Here is an 18,261-nt window from a genome sequence, read left to right on the forward strand (position 1 = left end):
TATGCAAGGACTGTAACAATGCAGATAGAGCAAAAATGCCTGGAACCATATGCTGTATATTTATAATCCTCTTGATTTATTAGTGAAAAACTTAAAATTAATATAAAACCAGAAAAACAATAAAAAATACATAAGATATGACATGTACTAAAACAAAATCCAACATGACTTAACAAACTATTCATGACAAAAAATGAATGCAAAACATGTCACAGTTTTAAATAATTACATGGAGATATATATTATATAAATCAATTTTGATAATGAATACAAGGAAATTAAAAAAGTACCTTAGTTAGCAAACTTTTCATCACTTTGCCAAATGAAGAGAGAGAATACTTAAAGAAAACACTTAATTTAGAATATGAATTAATTTGCTAGATATCATGGAGCTCTTACGTGGAAGATCATCTAGATTTTCTGTAAGCATCTCAAACTCACCTTGTTCAAAATAGAACTCATTACCTTTCATTATAAACTCATTTTTCAGCGTAACAGCTAGTATTTTTTTTTTTGCCAAGGGAAACTCCCAGTTTTATATTCATGTAAATTTTTAATAAAATCAATCATTTTTTCATATTCACAACCTAGTAGTCATTTTTCCCCTCTCTTAAATAATATGAATTCTCAGGTATATCACAATTTGTTGATTCTGTCTCCATTTTCTCTACTCACACAGTGATCCTACCAATTTAGGTTCTTATCATCTCTTGCAAGGGACTCAACTATGAATCCAACTTTCATTGGTTCATCTTTATTCAGATGATTCTCAGATTTATTTTTCCAGCTTTAAGGTCTCTCCTGACCTCCAGTCTGGCATCTCAAACCCCCTCTTGGACATCTTGTACTGGATGGACCATAAATACTTTTTAGATTAGTATGTACAAAACTAAACTCATTATCTTCCCCTACTGAAATCCTTCCTTCTTTTTAACTTTCCTATTACTATCAAGGGTACTGCCATCTCGGACCCCTGGGCTTATAACCCACATGTCATTCTTGACTTATGTGATGATAGAAACCATTCCCCAAGTTTGTCCTACCCTGCACCCCATTTTTGCATGTGTACGTTGCAGGACGTAGGGGCACAGAGGACAAAAGGTGTGGGATGGGTCTCAATCTCTCTGTCTGTCTGTTTGTCTGTCTCTTTTTGTAGACTTTGGCATCTTGGCTTGCTTCCTGATTCAGCTTAGGTATTTAGCTAGGTGAAATTTTCTGTCCCATTCCTGCATTTCTCTTTTTTATATCTCCATTTTTATTAAATACTTAATAGTTAAGAGCTACTAATGGACTCCTGACTTGAGAGTTAATTTTATAAACGTGGACCACACTCTTTTTTAAATTAATATTACATTTAATAATTTTACTTTCATTTATTGCACTTATCATTGTCTTTCTCTCCCACCCCCATACACATCCAAATCTGTTGCCAAATCCTTTTATTTTTACCTTTGCAACATTTCTCATATATATGTTTCTCCCATCTCTAACCCTCCTCCCACTAGCATGGAACCTCATCAATTAACACCAAGATTATTGCAATGGCCACACCAGTCCTTCATTCAGCTGTCCAGTAGACCTTCCTCAAGTGCACATCTGACCATTTCACATCTCTCCTCTCTCCCCACCTCTTCCATTCAGGCAACTTAAGAGGCTCAGTATTTATTCCAGGATCAAATGTAAAATCTTCCCTTTCATTTTTAAAATCCTCTGCAACCTGGCCCCTTCCTACCTTCCTAGTCTTCTAATGCCTTATTTCCCTCACCACCAGGTACAGTACTCTGCAATGCAGAAGCCTTTCCCTAGTTCTCCTTTAAAGCCCATCTCTTCCATTATTTCTCTCCAATTTATGCTGTATATAGCTAGTTTGAACATAGTTGTTGATGTTTTTTCTCTCATTAAACTATAAGTTTCTTGAAAACAGCAATTGTCTTTTTCAATTCTTTGATTCCCCAGTGCTTAGCACAGTTCTTTACCAGTAATAGAAGCATAATAAATGCTAGTTGATTGACTACTGCAGTGGCCTCCTAATTAGTCTTCCTGAGTACCCTCTCATGTGTCCAATCTATTTTCCAGATAGATGCTGAATTGATGATGCTCATAAAGCTCAAGTTTGGCCATATCAGTTCCCTGATCAAGAAGCTTCAATGAAATGACTCTTTTACCTTTAGGAAAAAATACCAAACTCTTTTGTAATTAGAACCTGCTTCCTGGACTTCAATTCCCAGCATCCCACTTTCCTTCTCACCTTACATGCTGGGGGTAGGGAGAATATAAGTTTTGTGTAGCCCCACCTCTCTGGCTTTCTTTCCATGATGGCAGCAGCAGAAGGGAGAACTTACTCACTGTGGGTTTACTTTTTGTTAGATAATTGGGTTTGAATTTATCACTTTTAGTTTATTTTCTTTCTCCTTCAAGTGATTATTAATAAACTTTATAAATATAATGCTTGGAGTTTTGGACATTGGACACATCTTACACTCTTGTGTGTCATTTAAAGTCCTTTACTTTCTGGCGTTAGCCTCTTTCTAGACCAAATGCCCTCCTGCACCCCTGACCCCCAAGCAAGCTCTGTTGCAGGTCTACTTGCTGTTCCAGTAAAAAACATTGCATTTTCCTTATCTCTGCTTTTGCCCAATTTGCCCCCATTCTAGGAATGATCTATCTCCTAGCCTTTGCCAACCCCTAGTTCCTATTAAGACATTACCTCAAGTGCCATCTGCAGCTGAAGGCCTTTCCATATTCCTCCTGTGATCAATGGATCAATGCTCTTTTCTAAATAACTAGCCTTTTTTGTTGTTTCTTTTGCACAACATTCCATTTCCCACCTTCCTGCCTTGCCACAGGCTATGCCTAGGGCTGGATTGAATGCCCTTCCTCCTTACCTTTGTCTCTAAATCCCTAAATCCTTCTAATGTTCAGCTTAAGTACCACTTTCCACAGGAGGAAGAAACTGCTATCCTGGCCATTCTTCCCAGTTTCTTATATTTCTTATGTTTGGTGTATTAACTTTTGTAATGGATATTATTCTCCCACAATTGAAGCCCCTTGAGTGCATGGATAATTTTGCTGTAGTATTTGTTTTCCTTTATCCTAATACTAGCATACTTAACAAATTCCAACCCTAATTCCTCATTGATTGATTGGCAGACATTGCATAAATAAACAATCATTTCTTTTAAAAAGAATGATCCCTTGCTCAAAGGACCCCTTTCCATCCTGTCATTTTCAGCAGGTTGTTCCCTCTGTCCTCTATTCTCTCACTTATTCTCTCCTTATCTACTGAAGTTTCCCTGCTGCCTACAAATAAGCCTTTTGAGGATGAGTCTTTCTCATCCTCAAAAACTAAAGCTAAAATTCTAAATTCTTCAGGAAGCCCTCTCTGAGCCTACTTTAATTCGAATGCCTTCTCTAATAATAATAAATAATAATAATAATATGGATCGTTGCCAATTAACCTTATATATAGTTTGGATCTACATGCCCATGTGAATTTTGACAACAATTCCTCTAAAAAGCTTCATGTAAGGTAACAACTTTACTTGCTACCAGAATTTCAGTCTCGGAATTTTAGATTTGGAAGGTTCTCTGTGGCTTCTAATTTATTCCATTCTTGAAAAAGAATCCTCTATATTTTATCCATAAATGGTCATTCATTATTGTGGTGTATTTTTTTAAATCCTTTTGCCTTAGAATCAATTTGATTCTAAGGCAGAAGAGTGGTAAGGGCTAGGCAATGGGGGTAAGTGACTTGCCCAAGGTCACACATTTAGGATGTGTCTGAGGTCATATTTGAACCCAGGACCTCCTGTCTCTAGGCCTGGCTCTAAATCCACTGAGCTACCCAGCTGCACCCCATTCATCATTGTTTAAAGAACTCTAATGAACAAGAAGCAATACCTTTTAAGAAAGCCCATTCTATGTAATGCACTGCTCTAAATAGGAAGTTTTTATTAACATTGAATTTAAATTTGGCTCTGTCTCACTCCTGATACCTAATTCTGTCATCTGGGACTTAACCAAATGAATCGACAGCCTTTCAAATGATGAAAAATAAAAATTTAGTTTTCTGTTAATTCTTTTCTTCTACAGGCTAAACATCCTCAAACATTTCAACTTATCTTCATATGGTATGAACTTTGAGGCCTTTTACCATATTGGTGAATTTCATCAGTATGCTTTCCAGCTTATTGATGTCTTTAAATAGTAATGCCAAAAATATTATACTAGTATGGTAGTCTGTGATTTAGATTCTTCTGCCAGAAACAGTTTTATTTAATTTAGTATTAATCTGTATCCAAGCCACCTCTAGTTTGGAAAGATGTTCTAACTGGCATAGTCTCTCATGTCCTTTGACATGACTCTGATCCAGTATAATTTATGTATTTTTTCTAGGAATTTCAGAGACAAAGATATCATAAATACAGTCTGGATTAACATTATAGAATTGAGCAACCAAGTCAATTTCCAAATCTGTCTGATATTAAAACCAAGAGATGTTGCCTTTCTTCACTCTATTCCTTTTTTAGTGTAGAAGAATAGATACCAACTCTGCCAATCATTTCATGTAGGCAAGTTAATCAAATGATCAATAACCAAATCACTTGAGGAGTTTGGAAAGTAATAATGTTAAATAAGACTAGAATTTTTTTTTTTTATTTTGGCACTATCTATTTCCCTGGAAAAGCCTTTTTTCTTCATTTATCTCAACCCACCTTTCAAAGGGACTTTTTTTTTTTTGCAGGAGGTTAGAAAGGGCTCTTTAGAATTAAATATATTTCTTTCTTTTTTTTTAAACCCCTTACCTTCTCTCTTAGAGGGTATTGATTCTAAGACAGAAGTGTTAAGGGCTAGGCAATTGGGCTTAGGTAACTTGCTCAGAGTCATAGTTAGGAAGTATCTAAGGTCAAATTTGAACCCAGGTCCTCTAGGCCTAATATCCTCTGTGTTACCTATCTGTCTTGAGTTAAATATGTTTTTTAAAATTTCGAATTTTTTTTTTTTAATGCAACCACATCCTGAACTGAGCCTAATATTTAAAATATAGAGTGATTTGGGCAGGGCATAGTAGAACAGTTACCTTCTGTAACTCACTCAAATGTGAGCATGGTGTATAGCATTTAATCAAGATATAACTTGACTGATTTTGAAGAATAAAGTTGGGTTGCTGTTGATGGTCAATAAATATTTATTAAGCACCTGCTATATGTTAAGCACTTAACAAAGAATTGGGGATACAAAGGAAGAAAAAGGATAGTTCATGTACTCAAGCAGGGCATGGTCTAACTGAAGAGATAACTTATAAACAGCTATGTACAAATAATCCATATAAAAGATAAATTGGAGATAATCCACAGATGGAACTAGAATTAAGGCAGGCTCAGAAAGGACTTCCTGAAGAAAGTAAATTATAACTTTAGTTTTTAAGAATGGGGCAGACATGGGCTTATTTGTAGGTAGTAGGGAAGCATCAATAGACAAGGAGAGAATAAAGAAGAATAAAGGACAGAGGAAACAATCTTCTTGAAAATGACAGGATGGAAAGGGGTCTTTTGAGCATCTGTAGAGCCTTTTTCCTTGGCAAGAAGGGCCACCTCTTCATGTGAGATGGTTGGAGACAGAATGGCAAAAGACATGGGAAATGTGAGTTGAGGAGGAAGAAGAAGCAGAGACTTTTGGCTCAATTTCCCCTGTAAAATATGAAGTCAGGTTTTCAGTTTGGAGGGTGAGGAAGACATGGAGGTTTGAGGTAGGATGAATAGGTTTGGAAAAGCTGCTGTGGTGAATGGGATAAAGTCTATTAGGGAGGTTTAAAAGGATTACCTTGCTGCAGTGAAGCTCCACCTGAGGTTATATAAAAGATTTGTAGTGGATCTAGTCAGCATGGTTTTATGGTTTTCTACCTCTTTGTTCTTGTTCAAAACATCTGAGTAGGAATGAAGGCCGCACAAAACGGGAGTAACCCAGACTGAATCAAGGTGTACTAAGATTCTGGATAGGAGAAGGAGGCAAAAAGAGGGCAGTGTAGAGTTGAATTGGTTCACTAGGGGTCAGAATGGGGGAAGGAGGAGAGTGCATCCAGTGAAGGGGTGATAGTCTTAAGAATTAAGGGTTTGAGGGATTGAAGGTCATAGTGAGGTTGAAGAACACAGCTTCTGGACTTTCACGACTGAGGATGAAGTGAAATGACAACAGATTATGATCAGATAAGGTACTTTAATTGTTCAGAAACATGGAAGGGGAATATTTGTGGGTGATATCACAATGATGGTGAGGTCATCTCTGCGCTAGTGAGGTGTTAGAAGGAACAAGTTTAGGAACTAGGAGGTAAGGGGGTTTGAGGGAATATCAATATTGTATTGGAATTTTCTCCAACTCTTGCCCTCCTACTAGGGAATTCCAATATTTCACCTCCATAAGGTGAAAGGAGTAGGAAAGGGAAAAGTTTTACAATGAAAACAGGTTTGTTACCAAAGGAGCACATATTCTAGAGTGGAAAGGTGGGCAGCTTTAGAGTGAGGCATGGGGGTGGGGGGAGGGAATGTGAATAAAGATGTGGGCAGTGGAAGATGAAGAATGATGTTTATGTAATGGCATTCGAGTTTTGGAATCATTGGGATAGGGAGGGTGAAGGGTTATTAGATCACCTAACAACTAGTGTTAGGCAGTGCAGGTAAGCAGACTAGAATGAGATGATAAAGAAGAGTTTATTAACAATCTCTGCTGGCAAGCCAGGAAATACTGGGAGGAAACAAGAAAGAATGACATCTCTTGGTCCCCTTTAGGCAGGAAAAGTCTCTCCTGCAAGCAGGAAGAGACCTGCCCAGGGGACCTGCACAGAATGAAATGGAGTCTCTCCAATTTCCTCACAGGGTTATAAAGATCAGCCTAACCAAAACAGTGCCTTGCACAGATGTCACATTTGTGCTTAACAAATGTTGAATTGAATTAAATGAGATTATAAGATATTAGAGTTAGAAGGGTCCTCAGATCAATTCTAAGCATAATAATAATTCAGATTTATGTTTCCTTAAAGCTTTCCTCACAAGAGACCTGTGAGATGGGTAGTATAGGTATCATTATCTTCAATTTACAGATGAAAAATATTGAGGCTTTGAGAGATTGTAACTTTTTTCGTGATTTGTTAGTTTTTTAGCTAATATTCTGACAGCAAGTCCAATACTAGGGCATTAGGATAACAAAAACAGAAATGAAAACCCTTGCTTACATTTTGTTGGGTGGGCTTGCATTTTATTGGGATGATATAATGTGTATACAAATAAGTATAAATAGAAAATGGTTTGAAGAGGGAGAGAATACTAATAACTGCTTAGGTTAGGGAAGGTGGACAACAATCAGTGAGTAGCATTTCAACAGGCAGAAATAGTGTCTAGCACAAGGATAATGGCTTATGAGCAGAAAGTTGTCAAATTGAGTGATAATTTTGCCACTTCCGTTGTGATTTGTTGGTGCTATGATTGGAGTCAGTGTAGTGGTGTGGAAAAAGTACCATATTTGAAGTATTGAAATTGTAGTCAATAGACCTGAGTTCAAAATCTATTGTGAACTTCAGCAAGTGACTTAATCAGTCTTAAGAACTTAGTTCCTTTTCTGTAAAAATGATAGATTTGGGGATAGATTATCAACCTTTGTGGTTCTTTCCAGTTTTATAACGTGAATGTGATCCTGTGATTGATAGTTTCAGTTAACAGCTTCTTGTACATTTGGAGGGGTTTTTTTTGTTTGATTGTTTTTTGTGACAGTAAATCCAAAATAATTAGACAAAATCTCTTATATTTTTCTTAGAATAGATATTCTGAACCTGAAATCCGTGAGTAGAGTTCCAGAAGGGGATGATAGTCTATGAATTTATTTTTAATATTTTGATATTTTTATTTCAGTATAATTTGTTTCCTTTGTAATTCTATTTTTATTTTAAGTGTTTAGCATGTTATTCTGAGAATGTTAATTCTGAGAATTCTCCAGAATGCTAAAGTGGTTCATCACACACACACACACACACACACACACACACACACACACACACACACACAGAGGTTAAGATCACTTATCTGGTAAGGAAAATATTTATAAATGTGCCATTTGAACTAACCTCTTATTGGTTCCAGTAAAGATTTATTCATTAAAAATAGAGATTGTATCTGCTATACATTATATTCTCAAGCAGTTGAAGTATGTATTACAAGTACACAGTTTCTTAGAATATTAGCTTCTCCAGGGCAAAGAATATTTAGGTTTTGTTGTCTTATTTTCTCAGTGCCTGCCACCTAAGTGCTTGATAGGTGTTTGTTGAATTGGATTTGTGATAATCAGTTCTCTTCAGAGGCATAGTAGATAGATCTGAGACTGGCCTTGGGGTCAGAAGTAGACCTGGTTCAAGTTCTTTCTTGATCACACTTACTATTTGACTATGGATACTATTCCTTAGCTTTCCAGTGCCTCAAAGTCTCTTAAGTCTGTCTAAGTTAAAGATGAGATGCTAATCTGCCTCAGTGAAAGATGTTTCTATCCTGGGAGCTATAGGTCTAGACTGAAAAAGAAAACATTAGCTTTTATAGGTAGCACATGCTATAAATAGAGCTCCCAGTTACTTTTTTTTTTAAACCCTTATCTTCCGTCTTAGAATCAATACTGTGTATTGGGTTCCAAGGCAGGAGAGTGGTAAGGGCTAGGCAATGGGGGTTAAGTGACTTGCCCAGGGTCACACAGCTCAGAAGGATCAGAGGTCATATTTGAACCTAGGACCTCCTGTCTCTAGGCCTGGCTCTTAATCCACTGAGCAACCCAGCTGCCCCACCTCCACCCCCCCTCCCATTTACTTTTAGTTAACATATAGTGTTTAATATTCTGGATACAATAGGGGGTACTGTGGAATGGAGAGGCATACATTTATTAGTAGGTCTTTTTATAAATAAACTGCCAAAAGTTCCCCATGTTCAGTTAAAAACTTTATAGCTTAGCATTTAAAAAAATAGCTCTTTGGGATTTGCAAAGAACTTTGCAAGTATCTCATTTGATCTTTGTAACAACCCTGAGAAGGAGGTGCTATTATTATCATCTTGATTTTATAGATGAGGAAACTAAGGCAGATAGCAGTTAGGTGACTGAGGTCATATTTGAACTTGTCTTCCTTACGTAAAGGGCTCTATTTACTGTGCCACCTAGCTTCCTCTTTAAATAATATTTAGTCATTTGTAGATATGATGGTGGCTCTGAACCAAATAGATAACAATCTGTTTGGTTGGAAGGGACCTTAGAGGTTATCTAGTCCAACCCTAAAATCCTTCAGTAAGGAGAAATTTATTAATTCCAGAGGCAGCTTATTTTACTTCTGGGAGGCTTACTTTTGGGAGGAATTCTTGTTCCTCATGTTGAGCTGAAATCTGCTTCCCTGTAGCTTGCCCACACTGAATTTTAGTTCGGCTCTACAAGGCTAATCCCTATTTTACATTGACTTATTTCAATTATTTGAGGGTAACTATCTCACTCATACCCTTTTCCCATAACCCTCCTGTTCCCATTTAACCTCTTTTCTTCAGACCAGACAACCCAGTAGCTGTAATTGATCTTTTGGCATAGGTATGAGTCCCTTCACCATTCTTATTTGGATCACCATTTGAATCAATTTCAGTTTAAGTTTTTTTTTTTTAAACCCTTACCTTCTGCCTGCAGAAGAATGGTAAGGGATAGGCAATGGGGGTCAAGTGACTTGTCCAGGGTCACACAGCTAGGAAATGTCTGAGGTCAGATTTGAACCGAGGATCTCCCATCTCTGGGCCTGGCTCTCAATCCACTGAGCCATCCAGCTGCCCCCAAGGTCTTTTCTAAACTATAAACACAATACTCCAAACAGAATCTAACCAGGATTGAGTACAATGAAATGGTTTCTAATATTAATAACCTAACATTGGTTTCAAATATTTAGAAATTTTTAAGGGATTTTAGTAAATGTTATGCAGTAACATACTATATCACTTCATTTTATTCTTTGAGCAGATGTATACATCTTTTTTCTAAATTTAATTTTATTATTTTCAATTAATGACACTGGTAATAAATATGCATGCTCAAATGAAGCAAATTGGCCATGTTTAAAAATGTAGGTCTCATCCTGCAGTTCAGGTTTATCACCTCTGTCAAGAAATGAGTAACAAGATTATTCCTTGGTTCTCAGGAATTGTGGCTTATTATTACATTGATCAGAGTTCTTAAAAGTTTTTCAAAATTGTTTTTCTCAAGAATGTTGTCATCATATAAATTATCCTGGTTCTCACTTCACTAAAGTTTTCCCAGTTTCCTTTGAAACTGTCCAGTTTGTCATTTCTTTCTGTTCAATAAGAGCAATAAATAATAATACAAATAATATTTGTATATTGATATGTTCAGACATTCCTTATTTGATGGACACTCACCTTTAGTTTCTAGTTTTTGCTACATAATAATAGCAAATAATGGCTAAGTGCTTTACCATTATTATCCAATTTCATGCTCACAAAAACCTTGGGAGGTAGGTACTATTATTATCCTTATTTTAACAGATAAGGAAACTGAGGCAAATAGCATTTAAGTGACTTGCCTAGGGTCACACAGCTAATAGGTATCTGAGATTCAGTTTGAACTCAGGTTTTCCTGATTCCAGAAAAATTTAATTCCCACCCCAGTATCAGAACTGTCTACATTCTCTAACCTGATGATTTGGAATCCATGCTTGAATCAAAGCCTCCATTAAACCCACTGCCCCTGATCTTGCATTTGACGCTGAACTCCAACCAGTTGCTGCACCAGAGTTAGAGCCACTATATGAGTTATTTCCAGGACCAAAAGCCTGGTTGGGTGCCCTTTGCATATTGCCTTGACTTTGTTTATTGCCTGATGGGCCTGACTGGTTCTGTTGACTAGCTAATATGCTCCTGGTACCCCAGCTGCTATGCAGTGCTGCCTGAGCTGTAGCCATCATAGAGAGGTTGATGCTGAAAGCCCCAAAGTTCATCTCTCCACCCATATTACTACCTTGGTTCTTTCCCAAACCAGCTCCACCCCCTCTACTGTTACCAAACCCACCCTGTTTTCCAAAGCTGCTGGAATATCACCAAATGTTCCATTTCTTTCTAACTGCCTATTGCTATTGTGCTTAGGTTCAGCATTGAATGGATACACACACACACACACACACACACACACACACACACACACACACACACACACACACACACACACACACACACACACACACACACACACACACACACACGCGCGCGCGCGCGCGCATGCACACACACTCTCCCTCCCTTCCTCTCTCCCTCCCTCCAAAGAGATTGGGCAGCCTGGCCATCTGCAAATGAACAAGGGCAAAGGCCCTGAATTGTTTGGGAATGAAGACACTACCACTTCTCCATACTGGCAAAAACACTGCTGCAACTCATCAGCAGTCATGTCTTCTGTACAGTGCCCAACAAACCTTTCTGCTTCTCAAGGGCTCATTTGGACTTTGCTTGGAATTAGGAAGTTTATAGTCATACCACTGTCCATATATCATGTGGTGCTGTGACATCACTTTCACCTGCATTTTGTATTCCATGAAAGAAACAAAACCAAATCCTTTTGAATGACCAGTTTTAATGTCTTTCTTGACCTGCACCATAAAGACTTCTCCAAAAGTGATAAAATATTCTTTTACACCCTGCTCAATTGTTTTCCAGGATAGATCCAAGACTATTAAATCAGAGGTCTTTTGCACAGCTCTTTTCAATTTGACTGCTGATGAAGCATCTGGTTCATCCATTTTCCTTTTGTTATCTTTTGGATAGTTGATGACATATACCAGATTTCCCCAACCAGCATCACGAGCGTCCAGAATTCCTTCTACAAGGAATTCACCTCTCCTACTCTGAGACACTGGATTCCGGTAGCAGAGCCCACATGCTCCTGGAAACTGGGCAGTAACTGTGGAAAGCAATACTGTACCATTGTTGTCTGATGGAATCTCGATAGGCTCATCATTTTCATCTTCAGTTACCCGAATATATTGAGACATCTTCACTTACTACCCCTGCATGGCTGCTGCTGGGCCCTGGACAGGCAAGCAAGTGTAACACAGTATAGTTCTTGTACTGCCTCTGCTGTGCTCTGACAAAAATACAGTTTTCCTGATTCCAAACCTTGTGCTCTACCCATTGTGCCATCTTATTGCCTACTTGAAAAGAACTGTCATGCATATTTTTGTAAGCACTATACAAAAAGAGGCAAAAGACAATCCCCTTCCTTAAGGAACTTAGAATCCAATGGGAGAGATGGCATGCAAATATATATAAAGCTATATTTGTGATAAATAGGAAATAATTAATAGAGAAAAGGTTCTAGAATTAAGAGGAGTTGGAGAAAGCTTCCTGTAAAAGATTTTATTTTATTTTATTTTATTTTTTAAAAACCCTTCCATCTTGCAATCAATTCTGTGTAATGGCTCTAAGGCAGAAGAGTGGTAAGGGCAGATAATAGGGCTTAAGCGACTTGCCAAGGGTCATACAGCTAAGAATTGTTTGAGGTTTAGATTTGAATCCAAGACCTCCCATCTCTAGGCCTGACTCTGAATCCAGAGCTACCCAGTTGCCCCAAAAGATGAGATTTTAGTTGAAACTTGAAGTTAAGGCAGGAAAGTCAAAAAGTGGAGTTGAGGAGGGAGCACATTTTTTAATTAGTCTTAATAGTATGCTGCTGGGTAAAAGGGAATTCTTGTTCACTTAAGTAATTTGGGGGCTTAGCTCCATGGGGGCATAGTGTGCTTGTGTTCCCTCAGCCCTACTAACATTTATCATTTTTATTTTTTCTTTTGCTTTCTTTTTTTTTGTGGGGTTCATCTTTGTCAATTTGATGGGTATGAGATAAAATCTCAGGAGTTCCTTTAATTTTCATTTTTCTAATGATTAGTGATTTGGAGCATTTTTCACATGGTTACTGATCAGCTTGAATTTCTTCACCTGAAAACTATGTTTCTTTTCTTTGACCATTTACCTGTTGGGGGAAATTGGTGGTAGTATTATAAATTTGAATCCATTGCTTCTTTACCTTGGAAGTGAGACATTGCTGCATTTTGAGTTGATTCCATTACTTGTCAGAAAGTGGGTCAAATGTTTCATCTTTAACTTTGGAATTATGGCTTGTCTTTGTATCAATGAGAGTTCAAAAGTCTTGCTACAAAAATTTCTTCCCAGTTACCTCTTGTTTTTTCCAGTTTTACCTGCTTTATTTTTGTTTATGCAAACACTTCTAAATTTCATGTAATCAAAACTGTTTTCTCTTTTGTTCTCTATTACTTGTTCGGTCGTGACGTTGTTCCCTATCCATAGATCTGAAAGCTAATTTCATCCTTGCTCCTCTTTTTTGTTTATGATATCACCTTTCATGTCTTAAGTCTCATATCCATAGTATTTTAATTTTCCCAACAAGTTTTGCCCTATCCTAACTGTATTTTCTGGGTTTATCCAGTGCTATGCTGCTATGTTTGTTTTCTTCTGTATATGTTGTATACCAAATGTATAGATCTTAACTTACCTTGCATCTCTTGACTGAAGGCATATTATTTTAAACAATATTATTAACTTTTGAAAATACTTATATGGTTATAGTAATTTCATTGCTTGGCTTAAAATTGGAATGGATATGCTAAATGAAATTCTATTTACTTTTGCGTAGAGAATGAAACTTAATGCCAGCTGTAGGTGCTTTGGCTGATGAATAAACTGAACCTTTCAGGTCTTAAAACTGATTATGGTCACCTATTGGTATTGACTTCCAAACAAAAAAAAATTCCAATAAAAATGTTCAAAGTCAGAGGCTTCAGGGAAGAGCAGTCACGAACTAAAACAGAACAAAATTTTTAAGCTATAATATTTTTACAAACCCATCTTCTCCTCTGCAATAAGAAGATAGAATATTATTTACCTTTGCCTTAAATACTTTCTTCTTTCTCCTCTCTGCTTTCTTTTTTCTCTTTGCTTGAGTTTTAGTATCATGAGCCTATCTGTCACTCTCCTCTTTTATTTTTTAAACCCTTATCTTCTATCTTAGAGCAATTGAGATTAAATGACTTGACCAGCATCATACAGCAAGGACATGTCTGATGTGAGATTTGAACCCAGGACCTCCTTCTCTAGGCTTGGCTCTCTATCCACTGAACCACCAGGCTTCCCTAGTCTTGCTTTTTTATAAATAAAATATAATTCGCAATTCCGAATTGTTTAAACAGTTGTCGATGTATTAAAACATAAGCAAGTACATAAAATAAGACTATTGATTCACAAACTTTGCCATTTTTCAATTAAGCTGTTAAACTGTCTTGGCATCTAAGAATCAAAAATCAAAAGAAAATTCTCTTTTATTTCTGCTTCATTTGTAATAATCACCCCTCTCCATATATAAAAAGTCTATGTGCTTTTGATTAAATATGTATTATTATGGACATTTCAAATTAGACTCTTGGCTATTCTGTTTTCTCCTGTTTATTTGCTCTGTTGACCATTTGCAAGTGAGATGTTACTTTAGTTTAAATATTATCTTAAGGCTAGTGGCCTAGAAAACATGCTTGATATGTAGTGTCAAAAACCTTTAGGATTTGAGATCCTTCATATTCTTAAAGACCTTTCTAAAATATTTCCTGTTCAGTTAAAATTTAAATGTGTAGAATAACCAGCTGGTTGCATATTATCAACATTTCTATTACTTGATTTCACAGTAAGCTATAAAACCCTTGACTTGACTCTTTGACTTGACTCTTCTTTCTTCCCCTTCCCCCATATATACTTAGTATCTAAGTCTCAAAAATTTTAACTTTACAATCTTTCTTATAATTCTTTCTCCCCTTCTCTATGCACGTACAGCCACCACTCTATTTAAACCCTCATTATCCCTTGCCTGGGCTATTCATTGCATTTTTGTTCTAATTGGTTTCCTTATTTTTGATCCTCCCGGTTTCAAAATCCAGTTTACACACAGCAGCCAAAATGTACAGATCTGACCTGTCATTCTCTTCCCCCGCAGTTTTCAGTAGCTTACTGTGACCCTTAGAATGCAATGCTGCCTTCCCAACCTGGCATTTAAACTGAAAATACTGCACCTTTAGCTTACTTTTCTAGACTTATTTTATATTACTTTTACCCATCCTTTGTCCTTGTCTTACTGGCCTACTATTCTGTCTCCTAGTTCCTTTCATTAATGTAAACTGGCACCTAAGCTTGAATTCTGTTTGTTCCTTACCTTGACCTCTTAAAACATGTAACTCCCTTCCAGGCGCAGTTTAGATATAGCCTATACAAAGCCCTTCTTGAACCTCCACAGTTATATTAATACTCTCTCTTTATAGAATATCCTATATTTACTTTTCTGTGAAGGTGCTATATCATCCCAACAGAATGTAATATCCTTGAGAAAATGGACTTTTTTTTTGTTTTGTTTTGTGTTCTAAGCATTTTTTACAAAGTGGGCACTTAATAAAGGTCAAAAAATTTAATATATACAATTACAAAAATTGTAGTTTAGTTACGTTTTAATAGTTCCAATTTTCTTTATTTTATTCCAGTAACATAAATTTTCCAAAGTTACCTGATTCATGTTGTCTCCCTCCTCTCTTCTTTCCCCTTTCCCATAGTTGACAAAACAGTCCCACTGGAATTTATATCTATTATCACCCAAAATCTTTCCATATTGTTCATTTTTGTAATAGAGTATAATCTTTTAAAACCAAAACCCCAAATCATATACCCATATAAACAAGTAATAAATCATGCTTTCTTCATGCATTTTTACTCCCACGGTTCTTTCTTTACATGTGGATAGTATTCTTTCAATAAGCCCTTCACAATTCACTCAGCATTCATTCATGAAGGTCCTTCCAGTTCTTAAAGAAATCAACCATTTCATATTAGTATTCCTTCATCATCATATACCACATAGTGCCAAGACTTTTGAGACACCCCATGTATATTAAAGAGGTTATGCTATAAGTAATTGTTTCTCATCTTTTATAACTTTTTTATGTTTTAGGTATAAATATTTATGCAAAAAATTAATGATGAAAGACTTGAATCTGTATGGTATTTGGATTCAAGGATTTCAGAAGTTCAGAGACACAATCTCAGCTAAGCTAGCTTTAGGCTTTATTGAATAGCATATAGGACACTAGTGGAACATTTATTTATACTAAAACAATATAAATGTCGCTGCTCACTTAACTGTTGTCCTAGTGTTGGTCCAAAAGTGAAGCCTACCCACTTCCAGATCCACAGATATAAGGGGGTATTTGGGTTTTATACTAAGGTAGACAAAGGGGAGCTAGATACTCTTAATTTTTAAGGTATACAGACTTCTATGTATACTTCCAGGTAGGTTAGATAAGCCTAAACATAGAGCTAGAAGTCCTTTGGAGTTCCAACCAACACTTAGTGGATCCTTCATCAGTCACATCAGTTGTTCCTATCTACATGTACTTCTTCCTATGGGTGAAGAGCATTAAGAAACCATTTCTCTGTCAAAGTTATATTTCAGAATCTCAGATCTCACAATTTTTTGGAGTTATGGATATTGTTTTAGAATTAAACCATTGGCATACATCTTAAAAAATAGTTTAACTCCCAGGTATGAAACATGTGGCCCACAAGCAGCATTGACTCACAACACCCCAGGTAAGGCCAAATCAGATTAAAATGTAATTGGGATATGGTGAACAAAATAAATAAAAACATAACAAAACATAGATTATGTTAATATATAGTTTTCTAAGTCAATATGAAGCTCACAATCCTTCCGTATAGATTTAGTGGCACCCATTTCCTTTTGAGTTTGACATCATTAAATTTAGATTAACAGCAGTGATGACCCAGAAGTTTGAATTTTCATGATGTTGACTTCTAATTAGTTGTAAAGTCAACATAGTTTTCATACACAAAATGTATGTGATAGTAACGGTGCTTACAGTGAGCATTTAAACAGTTGCAAGAATATTTAACTGCTAGTGTATCTTACTTTGCTACTCTGGATCTGTATTTTCTCAAGTGCAACTAACATCTCCCTCTCTTTTTTTTTTTTAATTTGAGCATTTCCAAACATTATTCACTGGAGACAAAGATCATTTTCTTTTCCTCTCCCACCCCCCACCCCCACCCCCACCTCTCCCTTAGCTGACGCACAATTCCACTGGGTATCACATAACATCTTTAATGAAACAGCTGGCAGTGAAATGGATAGAGTTCCAGGCCTAGAGTTAGGAAAACCTGAATTCAAGTTTGACCTCAGACATTTACTGTGTGGCCCTGGGCAAGTCGTCATAGCCTCTGTTTGTCTCAGTTTCCTCAATTGTAAAATGGAGATAATAATACCTACAGGATCAAATGAGATGATATTTGTAAAAGGCATTCAGCATAGTGCTTGGCATATGGTAGGCTTTATGTAAATGCTTATTTCTTTCCCTTATGTACTTACACACCTCCTGTAAGTCTTGTCTATGACTTTCCATAAATATTCCATTGAAAATCCACCCACCTTGTTGGAGACCTTCCTGTGGTTCTTTTAAAACTTTTGTGTTCCCAGTGTTTCCATTGGACTCTCTTTATGTTATTTGTTATTCTCCCTACATGACTAGCCCTCCTCCTTTTTCCAGCAGATGTGTCCTCAGTGATATCTCTTTTGTGTCATTTTTTGCATGAAGTCACCCTTAATAGAATGTACCATCATGAGTCTTTCTCCTTTTATCTTTGGATTGCTTATAACAATCTTAAGAAAGGATGATATTCTCTAACTTGTCATAGATCAGCACTGTCATGTAAGGGTTAAAGAAATGAACTTTTCAACAGGAAGCAATTTGGAGTCATTAATAATACTCTGAGGTTTTAAGAAGCAGCTAGGTGGCACAGTTGATATGGATTCAGGATGACCTGGGATCAAATCTGGCCTCAGGTACTTCCTGGCTTTATGACCCTGTGCAAGTCACTTAACTCTGTTTGGCTGGCCATTACCCTTCTGTTGTAGAGCTGTTACTAGGACAGAAGGTAAAAGTTTTAGGATAAATACTGTGAGGTTTTCCAAATTAAATTTATCTTAATTTTGTATACATGTGTATATACACATATTTTAAAATAAGTACATATATTATACCTACCTACCTACATACTTACAGTGTGAATTGACCAACTTAATGTTATAGTTTGAACAAAATCACTTTTTCTTTCATCTACTTTGTTTTTCTAGTGTGGC

At 36.6% G+C, this 18,261-nt stretch overlaps 1 protein-coding gene and 1 pseudogene across 2 annotated transcripts in view; one reads left to right on the forward strand and one right to left on the reverse strand.

Annotated features, from left to right (window-relative positions):
• The window catches only part of MAGI3 (membrane associated guanylate kinase, WW and PDZ domain containing 3), a 243,382-nt gene that overhangs the window by 16,423 nt on the left and 208,698 nt on the right, over positions 1–18,261 (forward strand). The gene's annotated exons all lie outside the window — the stretch shown is intronic.
• LOC100619357 (TAR DNA-binding protein 43-like) lies at positions 10,535–12,055 on the reverse strand (annotated as a pseudogene).

Source organism: Monodelphis domestica, chromosome 2 (genome assembly GCF_027887165.1).
Source record: "Monodelphis domestica isolate mMonDom1 chromosome 2, mMonDom1.pri, whole genome shotgun sequence".
NCBI classification, from domain to species: Eukaryota; Metazoa; Chordata; class Mammalia; order Didelphimorphia; family Didelphidae; genus Monodelphis; species Monodelphis domestica.